The sequence below is a fragment of the Triturus cristatus genome, chromosome 8, assembly GCF_964204655.1.
Source record: "Triturus cristatus chromosome 8, aTriCri1.1, whole genome shotgun sequence".
NCBI classification, from domain to species: Eukaryota; Metazoa; Chordata; class Amphibia; order Caudata; family Salamandridae; genus Triturus; species Triturus cristatus.
The window spans coordinates 1,464,265,648-1,464,284,138 of NC_140591.1; the positions used below are offsets into that span (position 1 = coordinate 1,464,265,648).

The 18,491-nt window shown below is 45.9% G+C and overlaps 1 long non-coding RNA gene across 4 annotated transcripts in view; it reads right to left on the reverse strand.

The window, feature by feature from the left end:
* LOC146805938 (uncharacterized) overlaps positions 1–9,563 on the reverse strand; it is a 118,457-nt gene extending 108,894 nt beyond the window's left edge. Inside the window, exon 1 of one of the 4 annotated variants that reach the window (XR_014967941.1) lies at positions 9,437–9,563. This is a non-coding gene — a long non-coding RNA (uncharacterized LOC146805938). Of the gene's footprint in view, positions 1–8,642; positions 9,096–9,298; positions 9,398–9,436 lie in introns of those variants that run through there. The other 3 variants (XR_014967943.1, XR_014967940.1, XR_014967942.1) reach the window with 3 other exon arrangements.
* Positions 9,564–18,491: the final 8,928 nt, after the last annotated feature.

The following is an 18,491-nucleotide window of genomic DNA, read 5'->3' on the forward strand; positions in this document are numbered from 1 at the left end:
ACGCGCTTTCGGAATTCTTCAACTTATTAGATATTTCCGGAACCAAATTAGACACAAATTTGTCTACAAACAATCGTTGGCCACCTTCCGTGCTCATATCCTGACCACTATGATCGATGAACGTCTCCTCGAAACGAGTGAAGAAATCAGAGACGTTTTCATCTGTTTTCTGCTTACAAGCTGCTAACTTATCCCAATTAACTCGCAGAGTGGGCATCATAGTCTTTAGTAAGGTAATGATCCTAGCTGGGAGTTCTGTAATTAGAGGCTCAGGTTTGGCACCACCCACTTGGAGTCTGTCTGCGGCGAGTATGGCAGCCCAATCAACCCCCAGTTCCCCTACATGGTCCTCCTTCCGAATCCTAGCCCATAACGGTTGTGGGACCACATTACCCATTAGCATGTCTATATCGGCCAAATTCATAATACATGCATCAACAGTTTGGGACAACTCTTTGTAGTACCCAGCAGGATTTTTACGGGGGTCCGGTAACGACTGTTTCAGGGCCAATACCTCAGATTGCTTCCACGGAACGTGTACCCACACGCGTTGAAAGTGAGCAGGTATAAAAGGATTAGCACCCTGAGCTGCAACCTCCTCTCTCCACACTGGAGGAACCTCTCTCATGGGATAGTGCTTTAATTTTCGCCTGATGGAGGAATCGCGTTTCGGCAAGGACCGGCAGGGAAGCATCGTTCTAAAAGTGACAAGCGTTCCTACCGCGTCCTCGACCTCTGCGCCCACAATCAGTCCTCTATCAAACTCGGCCTGTACATCGAGCAGGCCCTGAGGAGCTCGTCCCAAACCCATATCCTCCCACTCTTGACTTAAAATGTTACACATAATATCAAAAACATATCTCTGCGTTGGTGCCTCCCACTGCTGAAAGATGACCATAATATCTTGCACACTATACTGGGGGCCATTCGTGATCCACCTTCGGGCTTGAAGGTCTAGCACTTCCCGTTCCTCCGGACCTGGTAGCTGACTACGAGTTTGTCTACGAGGAGGAACCGGGGTAATTTGAAATGTCCCAAAGAGAGGGGACAAAAGGCCAGAAACGGTATCGATCATTCGCCTCCGAGCGGAGGGAGAATTCGTCATTAGAACAGGGGACAGAATATTAGGCGGGGCAGAAGAGGAAGTAACATTTACGGAGGGAGCCGAAGGTAAGGGAGAGCTCGGCAATGCCGGGGAAAGCTGTGGTGGGGGTGCAGGAACCGGTTGGGGAGCGACAGGCGGGGCAACGGGCGGAACAGGCGGGGCAGGTGCTAATAATAAAGGTGCATTCGCTCCGGGGGCAGGCGGTAATCCAAAAGGTACATTAGCTCCCTTGCGCATAGGGCGGGGGTAATGTCAACAGATGGGACATTAAAGGATCCTTCTCAGGGTCCACATTTTTCTCCGTAGGGGAAGTTGGCAACACTGGATAACATTTATCTACCGCCATACGATGTTGCCTATCAGAGACCTCAATCGCATGATCGGTTTCATTATTTTTAAACTGTTGTGCAGCTTGCAAAATAGACATATCCCTCCTATCCTTTTTAGCTTGTTTTATTTCTTTCTGTTTGGCCTCCTTACGCCATAGGCGAAAAGAGTCAAACATAGCCGGCCGGGCTTTTCGTTTAAACAAAGTGTTCTCCAAATTATCTAAAATATTGAGCTCAAAACTGCCGTTCTGTGGCCATCGTAAAACACCATCTTTTCTAGTATAACGAACCCATGCCCCATTAAAAGCTATGGGGCCAATACCATGTTTAGAATATGCTTCATAAGTGGGAGTTCCGGCCGGAGGAATTGGACAATAGTCCTCCAGTCGGGAAGCCCTATCGCGATTATAACAAAACCATTTTCCAAACTTACTGAAACTAGGCATCGCTACCACAATAGTTTCTTTACAAACTTCAAGGGGTTAATTAGTCACTTTATAGTACAAAACTGCACTCACCCCTCGGTTTCGGCTTTTGCAAAAGTCGAACAAAGACAAAACAAAGGCAAAGGAGTGGCCACTATACTTAACTTATCCAGATGTGTCCGTACGCCAACAGAGGTCCGTCTGATGTCTCGCGATACAAATTACAAAAGGGAGCCAAAGCGTGGCCGCAGTCAGGGCAGCAGGTCTTTTCAGCCATTGGGAGGGAGAAGCCACACGGTAAAAAACCTTCGGTCCACTTACGACATGCAGGGGTCGATCACGTGGTGCGCGTCCTCCGGAATTTCCTTGCGGGGCTCCTCACAATCCTCGGGCTGGACCCACGACCTCTGAAGCGGCCTCACAGAGGGCACCAAATTGAAGAACCGGGCTTTTTAAGGCCGGCGGCGCAGGGTACGCCTGAAATCTTCTGAGTTCGCCTTCCAAATTACAGAGACACGGAACACTCTGTCTGGCATAGGAACTTCAATTTATTAGCTGCAGCTAGGTACAGTTGTCCTAGAAGTACATCGGTGGTAGGTTCTCAGGAGACTGCCACTTCAATTTGTGGCTCACAGTCTTTTGTAGTACTTGAATCCCCTAAAGCAACAACCCCCACAAGGTGCAATAAAAATACAAATCATCCCCAAGAAAACATTCTTTGTACAAGATACAGGATAATGGGTAATAGAAATTCCTTCCCTAAGGTCGTGTTCTCTCCCCAACCCTATAGGTCAGGTGGCATAGCCATTCCTAGGTTGAATTAATTTACGACAGGACGTGTTTGCGTGTTGAAGATGGTGATTCGTAAAACAACTGGCGAGGCCGAGAACGGTCACCAAGGGTCAATAGATGGTTATCTGGGGGATTAGTTGCTTCGAGCCGGGTCTCAGAATGGACTTAGCTCGGGGAAACAGGAAAGGTTGTGTAATATGTGCAACAGTATAGAACGTGAAAGAAACGCTATGAAGGTACAAGGGGCCTGAGTGAGGGCAACAGCGTAGTGGTGTTATAAGAAAAGATGGTGCCGTATTTCGAATTTCCTCACATCCAAACCAGCCCCACGCCCACCACGAAGGAACTGGAGCAAGGTTACCGATGAGCAACTTAACTCCACCCTCACCCGAGACAACCGCACCTGGGCATCCAATGCAACCGACGCAAACAATACAGCCAGAGAACTCCACACCTGGATCTTCAACTGCGCAGATGAGCTCGGCCCGCTACGCAACCCCGGCAGACAGCGCCCCAGAAAAGCCACCTGGTTCACCACCACTCTCCAAGAAGCCAGACGCACCTGCAGACGCCTGGAGAAGAACTGAAGAAACACCAAAACAACCGCAAACCACACCACCTACAAGGACGCCATGACGGACTACCACAACCAGATCAGAGCCACCAAGAGGAACTTCATCCACAACAAAATCCTGGCCAACTCCACCAACTCCAAGGAACTTTTCGGTGTCATTTAAGAATTCACCAACCCACGCAGCAAAGCCACAGACAGGTCATTCCACCATCCTGTCTCCAACACTTGTAGCCTCCTATCTACCAGTGCAGTCTTCTTAAATTTGGATGGAGCCACCAGAGCCCGGTCACGGGATCTTAAACACCTACTTGGGGCATACAGACATCACCCCATCCCAAGACCTCTGCGACAAGCTTGGAACCTATTTCCACCTCAAGATCAAGAAACCTCTACGACAACTTCATTGACCATCCACCAGGTGCCACAGACGGTCCCCCGCTCCCCAAAAACACCAGCCAGCTCACCATCTCCAACTGGTCACCGATCACGGCCGAAGACACCGCCTCGACCATGAAAAGCATCCACTTGGGGGCCACCACCGACCCCTTCCCCCTCACATCTACCACAGAGCCACGGCCGCCATCGCACCCGAATTACAACGCACCATCAACACCACCTTCACAACAGGCACCTTCCCAGACGACTGGAAGCATGCAGCAGTCAGACCCCTGCTCAATAAGCCCACAGCTGACCCCACCGACCTCAAGAACTATCAGCCCATCTCGCTCCTCCCCTCGCAGCCTAAGTTGCAGAGAAAACAGTCAACAGGAAACTGACGCAATTCATTGAAGAGAACGCCGTCCTCGACCCGTCCCAATCCAGATTCCGAAGTAACCACAGCACAGAGACCGCCCTCCTCGCCGCCACAGATGACATCCGCAGCCCTCATCCTACTCGACCTATCAGCGGCATTCAACACAGTCTCCCACCGCACACTAGTCGCCAGAATACACGACGCAGGCATACAAGGAACAGCCGTGGACTGGATCCAATCATTCCTCACCGGAAGAAGCCAAAGGATCAGACTCCCACCCTTTCTCTCCGATCCCAAGAAATTCACCTGTGGATTCCCACACGGTTTATCACTGTGCCCCACCCTCTTCAACATCTACATGGCCCCCCTCGAAGCCATCATCCGACAACACGGCCTCAACATTGTATCCTACACCAACGACACCCAGCTCATCCTCTACCTCACCAAAGACCCCACCACTGCCAAACTCAACTTCCAGAAAGGAATGCAAGATGTCGCAGTCTGGATGACCAACAGCTGCCTGAAGCTCAATGCCAAGAAGACAGAAGTCCTCGTCCTCGGTACCACCCCTTCTGCATGGGACAGCACCTGGTGGCCGACTGCCCTCGGAAGCCCACCTACCCCCTCAGACCACGCCAAGAACCTCGGCATCGTACTCGACTCTTCACTCACCATGAACCGACAGGTCAACACTGTCACCTCCAGCTGCTTCAACACCCTCCGCACCCTCCGTAAGACCGTCAAGTGGATCACCCCTGAGTTAAGGAAGACAGTCACCCACACACTCATCACCAGCAGACTGGACTATGGAAACACACTCTATGCCGGCATCAACAAGTCCCTACTCCGCAAACTCCAGACAATACAAAACACTGCCGCCAGACTCGTCCTCGGTATCCCCCGACACGAACACATCAGCCAACACCTACAAAGTCTCCAATGGCTCCCCGTGGAGAATAGTCACGTTCAAAATCCTCACTCACGCTTACAAATGCCTACACAACAACTGACCCAAATACCTCAACGACAGAATCAACTTCCACGTACCCAAAAGAAACCTCCGATCTTCCAAACTCGCACTGGCCGAAACCCCACGCATCCACAGAACCAGAGCAGGCGGAAGATCCTTCTCTCACATTGCAGCCAAGACCTGGAACGAGCTACCGGCAGACATCAGTCTTGTGGTTAAATACCTTGCATAAGAGCCCAGGGAAGATTCCAGAGTGTGCACTGGTTCTAGACAGTTTGGCACTAATTCTGGACAATGTTGAACCAGTCAAGTCAAATCAGTTTGTAAGGCGACTCATATCAGGGGCATATTTGTGCCAGTACAAAGCAATCTCAGTTTTGCCTAACTAAAGCAAAAGGGGTTTTAGATTTATTTTACAACTCTCAAGATGTACAGCCTTTCTTGTCTCTGGAGGTAGGTCATTCCACCATCCTGTCTCCAACACCTGTAGCCTCCTATCTACCAGTGCAGTCTTCTTAAGCCACCAGATCCCAGTCACAGGATCTTAAACACCTACTTGGGGCATACATTTTGAGGGCCGAATTTCCATAACTGGGACTGGCATTATCAATCGATATATGAATCATAACCCAAACTCTACACTTTACATGGTCAATGCTCAGCACTCAGTCTAGTTTAAAAAGTATTAGGTCGATAATGATCCCAGAGTTTAACACCAGAAGCAGATCTAGAAGCAGCATTTTGAATTCTATGGAATATGCTCAGGACCGTTTGGACATCTCCCAGAAGCAGTGAACAGCAGTAATCCGGTCTCAGTCCTTTTATAGCCCTTTCAAGAGCGGCTCTGTTATTTTCAGAGAAGAATGGCCTATCTTGGATAATACATTAATATGGAAGGCATAGGCTCTAGCAAGAGTATTAGCATGTTCTTCCATAGTGATTTGGTTATCCATTACCACTCCTAGGGACTTTACCCTTTTTGCCAGTTTGGTCACAGAGTTCCCTACGGGCCTGATATCATGGGCAGAAAATAAACTGTCCACTACCACCTTTGAACCTACTGGCACCAATTGATTTTTTTCCCACTTGAAAGCTAAATCTATTTCATCCTCTATGGGTATCACCACAATCCATTTGGTTAGATGTTCAGCATCCATCTCAAAATGTACACTTGCCAGATGTCATCTGCATACATGTGAAATCCAACCGCTTGCAAAGCTAAGAGATTGTTTTGAGGCTTCATATCAATGTGAAATAATACATGAAGAAATGGGTATCCTGCAGATCTGCACAATATACTGGAGACACAGGATCAATCCCTCTGTTTTCTTCACCTTGAAATATGCGTTTAAGAGGAACACCGCCAACCACGTAAGACAGGCTGGTAATACTCCTGCTACCTGTTGGAGATGATACAGAAGGGTGGAGTGTTCAATGGAACTAAATGCAGCAAAGAGATCCAAGAGCACCTGTAGTGATGCCGTACCCTCATCCATCACCTCAAGTATCGTTTCTCTGACATCCAACATCATCATCTCTATGCTTTTAACAGACCGAAATCAAAGGCGTAGCCTTCCCAGAAGGTAGAACTGTTCTAGGTGCAACTTAAGTTTGGATATTGCTTTCTTTGGGATCTTTAAAAGAAATAGAATTTCAACAATCGGCTAATAACTGGCCATATCCAAGGGATCTAAAGTGGAATTTTTGAGTAATTGAAAGACTGGGGAATTCCAAACAAGCAGGGGCATAACCTTCCCTAAGAGAGTGGCTAATTATCTAGTGACAACAGGAACTAGAAATGCTGATGAAGGAATTAGTTCCTTCATCAGGAAGGAAGGGTAACAATTGGTGGGGCACTATTCATGGTTGATTGTGAGGTCTATTTCCTCTCGAGTTAATTTAACCAGAGTAAATGATGGAATCACTGAGAAGCCAGACGGTAATGACCTGGAATATTCTTCCAGAACCTCCTTAGAGTGACAAATGTCTTCACAAAGCTTAATTTTCTACTCACAAAAAATTGTGAATGGTGGACGCTGATAATATTTTGTTGGGAGAATTTGAAGGCACTGAGAAGGAGTGGACCTTAGAAACTTATCTAAGAATCTGAAACAGCTCCTTAAAACAGTCCCCAGCATCCTCCTCTCAGTGTATTTTGCTGCTTCAATGCTGCCTCTCTAGTGTTTTCTAAGCACTGTTTTGTTTGTCGATCTCTGAGCAGGATTTCCACCATTTATTAGTGGCCGAACATAGCTGAGATCTAATTAAACCCAGACCCTCCATATACCAATTTAGGACCATTGAGCAGTGACATCTGCACCGACAACCAGTGAAACAAGCATTGGCAAAGCCAACAGGTCTCGCCTTTGAGAACTATTAGCCAATGCCTTGTCTTCATGCTGTACAGCATCGTCAAAATAGCAATGCTGTACAGTATGTACAACAAGGAAAAAAGGTCCATCATGATGTATGTGCATAACACAGGCAAAGTTATTTTTTATTTACCAATCTGTGATGGATCGGTAAGCAAAAACAAATGAAATTGAAGTAGCACAAAAGCTCTTTTGTTTATAAATCACAAGGGCTGGCAGCAATTTTCTGCATGCCACTCCAAAAAGTTAAAATTTAAGGAAAAAATAGGGCTGCTGGAGGCATTAGGGGGCAACGAAGGAACAGGTGGGGGGAGCAGGTGGAGGGAAAACAGGGAATAAGCGCACGAGGGAGCGAGCAACCAGGAGGACAGTAGAGGCACATTAGTGAGAGAGCAGCATGGGGCAAAGGGAAAACCACACAGGCGAGAGCAACATAGTGCTGGGGAGAGAGGCACATGGGTGAGGGAGACCAACATGGATCTTGGGGAGCGAGGTACACAGGCGAGAGAAGACAACAGGGAGCACAGGGGGAAAGAAGCACATATGGGAGACAGGTGCAAAACACATGCACTGTCATGGAGTGCGTAAGTGGAAAAAAGTAGTTCCCTAAAAGTGAGCAGTGAAAGGCCACAAGTAAAGAGAATATGCTCCAGGGTAGGGGCTAACACAAGGTGGACACGGCATGCTATTGAATAATAAGCAAGTAAATTGAAGGGACAACAAAACCAAGCAATAGTGAGTAATGACGGAGGTTTAAGCCCACTGTAAGTTCTTAGTAAACTGACAATAGGTTTTTCACAAACAGACAGCTTTAAGGTCTGGTAGGTTTGACCTAAAATGTGAACAGCATTAACTTACAGATGCAAAAACATAATTGTGTGCCAAGGAGTTGGTGCAAAACCGCTCTGCACCAGTTTAAAATTTCCTGTCAGTGGTGTAAATCACCTGATCTGGTCCCTGGGGTCTTATCCCAGCTTAGACACTTAATCAGAATTGGTGCAATTCTGTGAAAATCACTTTACTATCATGCGCCTCATATTTGAATATGTGCAAAATATATATAACTGCATGGCAACACTATGGTATTGTATTGCATTATAATTGCATTTATATAGCGCTGTGCTAGCAAATGATAAAACCCTTCTTTGGCTCCATCATACCTCGGATTCTGCAATCTTATCTCAACCCAATGCCATACTGCGATGTTCCAGGAACAGAACTCCATGTTTAAGGTATTCTTAATACAATCAAAACATTCTCAATAAAGTGCACATTGGCACCTAGAAAACAGGTTCGATTTCCACACAAAAAAAACCCATACCTGTCAACATTCGAACGATAGTGTTCGAAACAGCCTCTGGCGGACACTCTGCTGTCACGTGTGACTCGAACCCTCCACAAAGCACATATTGTTCACTAATTCAGCCACACAATGCCCGCCATCAATGTTGTGAGTTCTGTCACCCCATGTGAGAAAACATCAACACGGCGGCCTATCACAGCAGACGCTAATTGATCTTTTCTGCGCGAGCTGCTGTCCCGTGACAGCCTCCATTTTGTTAGTAACGGGAGCTGTAAAATGAGAAGTGCTCCCAGGGGTCCCCTTGGCATAATAATTGATTATAGGCAACTGCGCAGTGTCTGTGCAGCAGAGGTGTGGGACTAAGCTAGGAGTTAATGGAAAAGGTCACAAGTTCATCTCGAGCTGTGAGGGAACTGCTGCCGAGGAGCCGGGAGCAGCCTGGCACGCGATCGTTTACTATCTTAAATGACCCGTCATGACCAGGCTGGGCTGGGCTAGAGGCAGTGCTTTAAATGGGCAGGGACTGCCCGGTACTACGTATTTTATTGTAATGGTATTAATATAGCGCTTGATACCCCTGACGAGGCGTCGAAGCGCTTACCTGTATTTCTTTAATTTGAGCAAGAGTACCTACACCTCTCAGCACTGCTTCAATACAATTAGCAGGAGATTACCATATTAATAATACAGTCATTGCTTGCAGGGTAGGGTGACCAACCGTCCGTAAATTTCACGGACAGTCCGTAATTTCGGCCGTCTGTCCGTTGTCCGTGAAGGATTCTTTAACGGACGCCATTTGTCCGTAATTTTACCTGCTGTTGGGTGACAGCCAATCGTGCCTTTCTATCACCAACCGTTGCTCCAATCTTTGCTGTGAAAGAACAAACAAAGCGATCTAGGATTGGCTTGAAAGCCGTCAGCCAATCCTAGAGCTCGCTGGTGTTCTCATTTGCCCTGTTGCGCACATCTTTAGGATACCCAGTAACTGTACTTGTGGACGAGTGTGAGTGCATCGTGAGCAAAGTGCTTGAGGTGCATGCCTTTCTTGTACGTATGCAGAGAGACCGGTGTGCAGAGTGAGGCTTGTACTGGTGTGGGTTCAGAGTAAGGTGGTGTCTCTGTTAGTACAGGATGAGAGGAGTGCTTGTGAGTTCAGGGTGCACTGCGACTGCGTGTTATTTCAGTCCAGTGGGATGGTGCTAGAGGCGCAACTAGAGTCAAATTTCGGCAGGGGGGGGGTGTCTGAGCAAAAATTTCGGGGGGGGGGCTGAACTTTAAGCAATAGGCAGAGTGGAGCTGCAGGGGCTCTTAGAAGGGGTGAAACGGCAGCGAGGCCTCATTAACATGCAAATGGTCTTTTAAAGACCTGTGAAATGCTCGGGTGCGGCTGCTTTTTTGCCCGGGAAGGTGTCTCATCCCGGGCTGCCACACACGACCGGGGGAGGGGGAGGGCTGAAGCCCTTTGAGTCCAATGGGTGTTGCGCGCCTGGATGGTGCACCCTTGTGAGTTCTTGGTAGGTAGTGTGTCTCTGTTAGTGTAGGGTGAACAACATTGGGTGATGTTTCTTTATGAGAGGAGGATGAGTGGTGTACCTGAGACATTGCAGCCCATAAAAGCCAAATCTATTTTGACACCGCTCGTTTTGGTAATAATGTCAAAGCCAAAGAATGGCTTAGAAATGTTTCACATGTGGTTCTCGCACATACACACACACACACATTTATTGCTCCACATGCATTAAGTTTCTATTTGAGAGGCGTTCTTACGCTAAGGTTCTCATCAGAAAGTAGTACTAAATCAAGAGTAATACCATAAAAAAACAGTTACATTACTGTAGTTGGGAAATATATCTCTCAATATATATACAGTGCACCTCATAATATGGGGTATTTTTCAAGGTAGGCTGAATAGCCCATAAATGACTAAATAGGAGGGATGCCTTGACAATAGATTTACAGATTAAGGCGCAAAGAAATTACAGGAACCTTTTGCACGTACATCAGAAGCTTCATGTTTTTTTAAATAATATAATGTAGTTTTGTCACATTTCAGTAAATTATTAACAGCAAATGTACTCTAATTGGAACACGCTAATATGCAGCAATTCAAAAAACTCATATGTGAGCCTTTAAAAACACTCTAAAGGAAGGTTTAAGAATTAGGCAGTGATATTCTGTTGAAGCCCTCATTATGCAAAATACCACAAAAACACGGTTACTTTTGACAGAAATGATTTCTTTTTTTCCTTTTGCAGTTTTATATAGTGCAAACACGACCCAAGAGCATGGCAGCACTTTACATGACCACCAGATTAAATTATGCAAGGACAGAATTTTTTTTTTTAGGGTCATGGAAATGAATTAATTTGCCTAGGATCATGGTCCCCAGTTACAAAGGGCAGCTTTGTTCACTCTGCCACATGGCCTCCCTTTCACCAAATAACAAACACACGTCTGCATTTTGACACTAGAAAGAGGGAGATTTTGAATAAAAAAATCGGGAGTTTTCATTTTCCCCCCATTGACTTGAAGAAAAGGCAATTTAGACAGGAGACTGCTAAAAGAAAGCCATTTTTTTCTGAGAAAATCGGGAGTCTCCTGCCTAAGATGTGGCTGTTGGCATGTGTGAAACAAACGCTGGATGTTTAGTACTCCTCTTAGGGTGACCAACCGTCTGTAAATTTCACAGACCATCTGTAATTTGGATCTCACGTCCATTGTCCGTGATGATCCCTTTTACGGACACTGTTTGTCCGTAATTTTGGGCATTGCAGGGAACAACACTGTTCCCCTGCATGAAGCCTCAACTTTGTGATGGGACGGCCTCAACGCACTCCTTTGAGCACAAGAGCAGCCCCACCCTGCCCTTTGTCATTCTGTATGCAGCGGTTTGTCACATACAGAATGACAATGTGCCAATTTGGGCTGCAATATTATATTCAAGGAAGCCATGATTGCTGCTTTTTTATTTTATGCAACTAACAACTATTGACAAAGCCAATAGTTCAGGCTTGTTGTAGGTGTAACGTTTCTTGTTGTTTTATATATCTGGATACAATGACAGAAGAGGCAAAATACCAGTGGGGCGCACATATTTTGGGCTTAGGTGTTTTAAGCCACGCCCTTAATTACATCGAACACCCCCTTTGGAGAGACCCCACCCCCAGTTTTTTCATCCCACTTAAAGCCCTGGAAACAACACCATGTCACAGTCACCTCATGGCCTGGCACTGTGCATCATGCATGACTTCCACTTTTTCAGATTGCCTATGTGCAGGGGCATAGTGAACCCTCCCCCAACCCACCCCTTGCCTTAGGAACTACAGCCAGGGTGAAATTCTTGATTGGCCTCTCCTGTCTGCAACTCTGCAGACAAAGGCTCAGCTCATAATTAATATGACAAGGTGGGCAAGTGAGTAAGTGTAGGGATGGGTGGATGGCTGGATGGCTGAATGAAAGGGTGAATGGATGAATGAAAGGATGATGAGAGACAGGATGGATGAGTGATAGAAAGGATGGATGAGAGAAAAGGGAAATAGATGGATGTATGGGTGGAAGAGTAGATGGGTGGGTAAAAGGGTGGATGGATGGATGAGTGAAAGGGTGGATGGATGAGTGAAATGATTGATGAATTATTAGGTGAAAGGGTGGATTTTTATTTTATTTATATTTGAAAAGTTTTATATAGTGCTGGCTAGACCCAGAGGTATCAGAGTGCTTTACATGAAGTAAGATATTGGTTTCAGAACATTGTTACACAGTTACATCAGTTGCTGGAGCGTCGCATAACATAGAAAGGGAAACAGTATAACGTAGTTACATAAGTAACAAAAGCATAGCATAACATTAGAAAAAAACGGCGAGGGAGAAAATACTTCAGGGGAAAACAGAAAAGTCAGGCTGGAAAGGGGAGGCAGACAAAGAATCATGGAGGGAGGAGGCGGGGGAGGGAAGAGAAACACAATGGGGAGACGAGGAAAACAATGTCCGATGTCCGGCTGGGTAGGTGACGGCCAAGGGGTGAACCAGATCCAAACTCCTCTATAGCTGCATGTGACAGCTCCACGGGGCAATGGCCAAGGTTTCTCGGGCACCGCGATACGTACAAAAGCATAGCATAACATTAGAAAATAAAACCGGCAAGGGGGAAAATACTTCAGGGGACACAGAAAAGTCAGGCTGGAAAAGGGGAGGCAGACAAAGAATCACGGAGGGAAGAGGTGGGGGAGGGAAAAGAAACACAACGGGGAGACGAGGAAAACAATGTCCGATGTCCGGCTGGGTAGGTGACGGCCTAGGGGTGGCCCGAGCCAAACACCTCTATAGCTGCATAGGACATCTTCACCGGACATCGGCCAAGGTTGATGAATGGATGAGTGAAAGGGTGGATGTAAGGATGGATGAGTGAGTGAAAAGGAGGGTAGATGGACACAAGGATGGATAGATGAGTGAAGGAGTGAAAGGGTGGACGGATGAGAGAAAGGATGGATGAGTGATAGGGTCAATGGATGGATTCATGAGTGGATGAGTAGATGGATTGGTGGATGGATGGAAGGAAGAATGGCTAAGTGAAAGGGTTGATGGCGAGAGAAAGGGAGGATAGGTGGAAGGATGAGTGACTGGGTGAATGGATGAGTAAGTGAAAGGATGGCTGGATGGGTAAATGGCTGGATGAATGAGTGAATGGATGGGTGGAAGAGTGAATGGATGACTGTACGGATGGATAGGGTGAAAGGGTGGGTGGATGGATGGATAATGGAAGGATGAGTGAAAGGGTGGATGGAAGGATACATGATGTATAGGTTTGCAAATGGTTGGATATGGATGGGCTTACTTATATACTATTGCGCGACCTCCTCTGATGTGTCTGTAAAACTTATCCTTTGTCCTGACGTTTTGTCCTGAATTTTGACCTCCTGTCCTGAATTTTTGTCCTGAATTTTGACCCTTTGTCCTGAATTTTTACACTCACCGTCCTGAATTTGCACCCATGCCAGTTGGTCACCCTATTGCAGGGAGCACAACCGCATGCATTTTTTCCATACGTTGCAAAATACCCACATAGTGTGTCTTTACGAGTTCAAAACCGCCATAATTTGCAAACGTTGGGCCCGTTTTTAGCTATCTTATTCAAGAATAGGGCAACTTCTATGTTTGTGCCCGGGCCTCTTTTCTGTCCGAGTTTGAGCCTCGTCATGAATGGTCAGACAATTCTCTGGCCAATAGAATCAAACGCCTTGAGAAACAAATGTGTACAGCAGTGGTTTTTCGAACACAGGCATACCCAGGGAATGGAAAGGGAAAGTGTTACATTTGAGACCTACTAAATGGGAAAAAAGACATTTTGAAACAGAGATGTCACTACTGAAATAAGTGCCATCTATATTCAAAAGATGCAAATATAACATTTGTGGATGCATCCTGAAAATATGGAGTGGAAACCTATGATAAAAAACCATCTGTTGCAGCTGCATGCTTTTGCCAGGCAAACTACACGAGTGTAACTAAACATAGCTGCACCTTCAATGGAACTGCTCAGATTTAGAAAGCCGGCGTGTTCGTGGGTCCTGCACATGTGAGTATCTGGCCATAGATTTCACAAAGAGTCCGACTGTTGCATTCTGTGAATGTTAGAGCACTGCACACCCCTCTGTGGATCATCTTGGTCAATGCATTGAGATGGTCGAAGAGCCGTTGAGTATTCAGGGCGAAAATATGAGCTGTGAAACTTTCAATGAAGATATTGAGGTGATTCGGGCTCTTACCCTATTCCTTTGCAAGACCCACAATTTAATTGCATCCTGAGCACCGCCGTCCGAGGAGGAACAGCGGACAGAAGGGACATTTTTGCAGTCAGCCTATATTTTGGTGATGCCGACTAGGACTCAGTCGGGTTTCTGAGTGTGAGCCCTAACAGTGGCTCATCCCGGCACAGCAAGACTCCTCCATCCGAGTACCCATGAGGTCCCCGGTGAGAAATGGATCTTAGGCATTGGCACGCTCTAGTCATGCAGCATATCATACGTCCAAAGAAGGCTCACCCAGGGTTGGACTAGAAACATCTGGCCTTTCGCCAAATCCCCTGCGGGCTGCCAACCCCCGGCTGTGCACTGCGTCACCTCCCACGGGTAGCCAACCACCGCTGGCCCCTAAGCTCCTTTTTACTTATTATTTGTTTTTTCATTTGTTTTGTGGTACCGCGGTACCTTAGTACTCTTTCAGTACCGGCGCTCAAGCTTCATCCCCACTGTGCCATACAGCGTCCTCCAGAGAGGCTTGCATGGAACTGAGGTACCGATGAGGCAATGCCTGAATGTCTGCTCTCCAGGAGTACCACACAGTAAATGATGAAAGACACTGCATGTTGCTTACCCCATCCGGGCCAAAATATGATGCATGTCTTTGGATGAAGATCAAGTCTTCACTCGGTTGGTTCTTCTAGTTGTTAGAAATTCTGCAAGTCCAGCAATTTCTATCAAGGCATGTCAAGCCCTGATATATATGAGATTTGAAGAGCTGGAGAAAAAGATGAAGTGAAAAGAATAGCAAAGAAAATTAATGCACCCATGGCTGGAAGTGGGGTTCACCCCTGCATTGTGGTGAGTCATTGTTTGTATGGTGTACAAGGTTTTGTGGGTTTGAAGATCTGAGTTTTATAAGCATTTTTATCGAAACTAGTAATGTTATTGTGACACTCCAGTGCACGGAGTCCTCCATTTTCTCAGCATCTCACTCTGATCCCGGGACCTTATGCATACTTTAGAGCCCAGGAACCCAGAAGCATATTCATCATTAACCTCTCTGTCCCTGGCAATGCAAAGTCTTGTGATCCCCATTTAAACATGGTCAAATTGGCATATTCCTAATTAGCATATTTATGTTACCTGTACGTCCCTAATAAATGGTATAAGATATACCCAGGGCCTAGAATCTAAATGCCATTAGTGGACGACAGACCCTATGATGCCATCTACCGATGTGGCAATGCAAACATGGCTTCAGGACTACCAATGGAGACTGACTGCAGCATTGTAAATAACTGCAATTCAACCTGTAAAATAAACTCTTTTTAGAAGGTCAAAATCTCCCTTTTAAAATTAATATGCCACCCCTATATAGGCTTTGTAGGCCACAAGGCAGGGTGAATGTCATTTAAAAATTGGACTGGTGGAAATTTTATTTTAATGTGTCACTACAGTAACTAGCACTCAAAAGCTATTTTTTCACTGTGGGAGGCTTAGCTGTTTTATATAGAATACCTGAGTGTACAGATTAAAATCCTAATATTGTATCTTGGGAATGGCACTAGCTGGAAAAAAACACAAAGAACCATTTTTAATAGTTATTAAACATCCAATTCACAGGTGAAGTCATATTTTTTATACATGTTTAGATTGGGTAACGTATCGAAAGTTACCCTTTCCCTGCTAATTTGCATTTGATTTCAGACATCTCCAAGCCAGGATATAGCATTTGAATATGTGTGCAAATGGTGTGAAGTGCCCCCAAACGGAAACAACAGCTTGCCCTGAATTGGCAGGTATGATTCATCTGAATCTCTCAGAATGCAGGGTGGTTGCTATGAGCAGCCTTTATGACATTACTGTAAATCCTGTTTGAATGCCAATGCCTACTTTGCGTTCTCCTGGGGGTACATATAACTCTTTGGGGCACACTTGAAAAGGCATAGAACAGGACATCAAGATAATTCTTGTGTATCCACTGTCTGGTTCCGGAAGGACCTGTATTTTGTCACCAGACTTCTGTCTCTGGGTTTTACATATGGCACTAGGGGTGCCCGTAAAAGGATGGGAACAGGATGCCAATCCACTGGTTTTAGAACATTAAAAAATCATGTTTACTGGTTGCAAACTCTATGATTTACCGAACCACAGGGTTTGCGACCAATAAATGTGTTCGTACTTTTGAAAAGAAAAAAGTAATAAAGAGTATTCTAACATATAACAATAGAGACAAAGTGGAATGTAATGCATGAATGTTATTACCAAGAAGGTGTAGAATGACTTTCAGGCTTAGAGGAACGACACTTCAAACCTGCTCACACTAGTTCCCTTCCGTGAAGGAAAGCCTGATAGTCATTATAAGACATTGATTTATATCTTAATTTACTTTGAGGCTTTCCTTCGCTGAAGAGCAGGTACTTCTGGTATAGGTTCACATCTGGGCTCCTACTATCACTTGGTGCAGGAGAAATTCAAGGATTATGCAGGATTTTGGTATTCCTTTGGTCAGTTGTGCTGGGGCCTCCAAAATGTAACCAGCAAGGCTATCCTGGTGCTGACGCAAAAGAAAGAGGGGGATTGTTCATAAGTACCTACAAAAAATGAGAGCCCTTCCTTGCTCAGTACACTTCCCTCCACAAACCCAAGAGAAAACTCTTAGTTGTCTTGTATAACCCTCACCCAGCATGGTTGCCCCTTGGTGGCATGCTTCATAATAGGGTTCCTCTCGTTCTGCTGTGGAACGAGGCGTTCTGCAACATGCGATCTGCAAAGGAGTACTGAATGTTATGCTCTGTGTGATAGTGAAGGTAAGGAGTGGGAGGGGCCTTGTGTGTGAGAAGTGTTTAAAAGTACCTGCCTGGTAGGTAAACTTTGTTTTTCAATCAGTCCTCCAGGTGGTACGGTTAAAAAAACGGGGAAAGATTAGAAAGTATAGGACATAATGTACCTGCCTTTCTAGTGGTCGACATCTTTCAAGCCAGTCCCCTTGGCTTTTCTTCAGGCCCAAAGAGGTCTAACTCCCTCATACCACTCTTACACCAAGGTAATAGTTCACTGACTGTGTGTCAATTGCATGCAATAAATATAAAAAACAATAGGCACCTACTTGGTGTATCACTGTTTGATAATATAGATAGGGCAACATTATTGCGTCATCGATCCTCTGTTGGTCGCATTCACCAAGTGGGTTCTTTGGAATAAGTGTGACTACAGGCACGCCCTGACCACCAGAGAATCCATGGTGTAATAATTTTGCCTTATCTTGATGCAGGACTGGTGGGTGTAGGAGAGTTCATGAGAACTTGCAGGAAGCGCATGTGAACACTCCTTTCGTTTTGTGTGGTATGGTGTGGCAGCAGTGGTTAAGATCATGGAGGAGTGAGCGCAGGTCCACATTAACCCAGAGAAACTTGAAGCAGAGAATAAGCGAGGAAGGGGGGGTTGGTAGAGCACCTAGATGGGGTCCCACTTTGAAGCATAAGAGACTCACACCCAAAAGTCAGGTATTCAAGCAAAATTCCAGTGTATAGGGTTTTTTTCTGTATAATAAAGTACTTGTCTTTGATGAAAAAGAATCAATTGTCTGGTCATTTATCTTAATGCGCTGCTGGGGTACCACACATGAAACTCCTTGAGAAGCCTGTGACTGCTTGCAATAACTACCACTGGGAGTGAAGTGCTGAAAGTGATGTACTTTGCCCAGTCTGCAGAGCCATAAAAGAGCCGTCCTCCCAGACTCCAGTGGCAAATGACCACAACCCCCAACGCTGTGGTCAAATAGCTCCTGCATGCCCAATGGCCTCCCAAATTGGGTTTGACAAGGACCTTGCGGGAGACGGACATTGCTCCCCGACAATGAACAACATCCCAACCCTATCCACAGTCCCCCACTTGGGAGAATGTTCTGGAGCTTGTCTGCTAACACGATGCAGTGCGTTCCCACATAGCATGAGCAGAGATTGAGTGCTGCATAGGAGCAGCCTTTTTTGAGTCTCCCAGCCACCACATTGTTGCAAAGAAAAAACTCTTTGTGTTTTTCCTAAGAAGTGTGGAAGTGTCAGCCGGGGCGTGGGATAGTCAGTGAGGTGTGGGGTTTGAATTTCAAATTTCCAAACTAAAAAAG